Source organism: Pinus tabuliformis, chromosome 5_1 (assembly GCF_031772625.1).
Source record: "Pinus tabuliformis cultivar Carrire ecotype Pingquan chromosome 5_1, CPIR1, whole genome shotgun sequence".
NCBI classification, from domain to species: domain Eukaryota; kingdom Viridiplantae; phylum Streptophyta; class Pinopsida; order Pinales; family Pinaceae; genus Pinus; species Pinus tabuliformis.
This window is the reverse complement of record NC_142305.1, coordinates 462100420-462102430: the sequence shown is the minus strand read 5'-3', so window position 1 is coordinate 462102430 and position 2011 is coordinate 462100420.

Below are 2011 nucleotides of genomic sequence, written 5' to 3'. Positions count from 1 at the left end.
TGTTGTTTGATTTTCTACCACCAAGGGAAAAAGTATATGAGGGACTGTGGGGGAAAGGAGTATGAGGGATTTTGGGACTGTTAGGACAGGGTTTTGTTTGGGAAATAGGGGATTAGGGAGTGATATGTAAGCTTTTAGGAACAAAAATTAGGGTTTGGGGATTTATAGTTAGGATTTGGGAAAATGGGAATTGGGGATAGGGATGATTGAGTATGGGAGTCAGGGAATGGATGGATAAGCTGAGAAAATGAGTGAAGGAATGAAAAAGTGAGGGAGTGGTAGAATAGACTTGGCAGCAAAAATGACAAGCACAAACCCTAGGCAATAGTTTCTTGAGAAATGGAAAGGAAGTAGGGTTTGATTTTTCTTTTACATAACCACCATAAATTGTATGAAAAACTCCTTCACTAGCAAGGAAGAGATCTTGACTTACTTGCACACAAGAAGAGTTGAGCGATTTTAGCAATTTGAGGGAGTTTTTGAGTGAAACGGGCTTGGCAGCTCTATGCACCATGCCTCAAACCCAACGTGATGCACCTGTTATGTGCGTTGCGCCAATTCAAATTAACACTGGACACTGTGACCCTATGCGTCGTGCCTGTTATGTGTGCCATACCACTCACCCAGTGCGCCGCACCTCCAAAACTATGTGTTTTTGCTGCGATTTGCTTCCCCTTCCCCAACACGACCTTCACTTTGCTCACACTTTGTTCTTTGAATGAAAATGAGCTTTTGAATTGGGAAAATAATTTATACAGGAGCTTTTAATTTTTTTTTCATAAAACCCATTTTATAATGTTTGTAATGTCACTTTGTTTTCACCTCTGTTTTTAAGCAGTTTTCTTTACTTGAGCCTTTTGATGGACTGAATGACTTGATCTTTGTTTGCCTTGCAGGGGATGGAGCTACTGGTGCTTGGCAAGGTGACCAGGGTTGCCACTAAAGTGATGTACATATGAAAGAACTGAAAATACATGAATTTATACAAATAAAACCTAAAATACTCTGTTTTTCCTCAAAACAGAGTTTTGAGGAAAAATACATTTCTGAGTGAAATGTATTGATACTAGAACTTTATTCAGCCTCCTCATGTGCCTTCTGGCAGTTATTGGACATTTTGAAAACCTCTTTGATGAAACCCTAGACCTAATGAAACTGAAACCCTAGAAATAACTTTTGCAAATTAAAAGACAAAAAATGACTACAGATGATCTTGATGAACAGAAATGAGCCAGCAGGTAAAGGACATGAGGGAAAATGTACAACAAGCCACTATCGTCAAATGATCCATGCTCCTAATGGAATGAAGCTGACTGAAGAAGACACCTAATATGCAATGAAACAAGAGAATTTGATCTCTGACGGAGGGATGAAGATACCGACACTAACATTGGCTCCAATGGGGATGGTAGCTCCTTGGAGGTGCCAAGAACTACAGATCTTTGAAAAAGCAGGCAGTGCCTTCGTCCATTGGGCTATGGGGTCAATAACTTTGACAAACCAAACGAGACTCTTGACTCAATTTCAGGACTAAAATGTGACTCAAAACTGACCCAATTTCAAGACTGAAATCGACTTGAATGACCTGACTCTAACAAACCAAAACAAGATTGAAATCAAAACTTAGTTTTATAGCCTTCACCTCGGGCCCCAAACTGAAAGTATGAAAACAGTATACACTTGCAATGAAATTTAAACAAACCGGTATGTACAATGGTACATATGACAGCATAAAATACTTCAAAAATAATACCATTTGAGTAGCTGACCATTGACCGGCCCACCGGGATAGTCTTCTCCATTCATTTCTTGCAAGAGGAAGGCATTTTGGCCCCGATATGCAGCAATCCTGTAAGGTCCTCTCCAAATATTTTCAAACTTTCCATGTTTACCTTTCTCTTCGTTTCTTGCATCCCATTTCAGCGTTATGTCCTCTATTTGAAACTTGTCTTCTTTTGCTTTTCGGTCATATATCTTCTTGATTCTCTCTTCCAGCTTGAAAGTGTTCTGA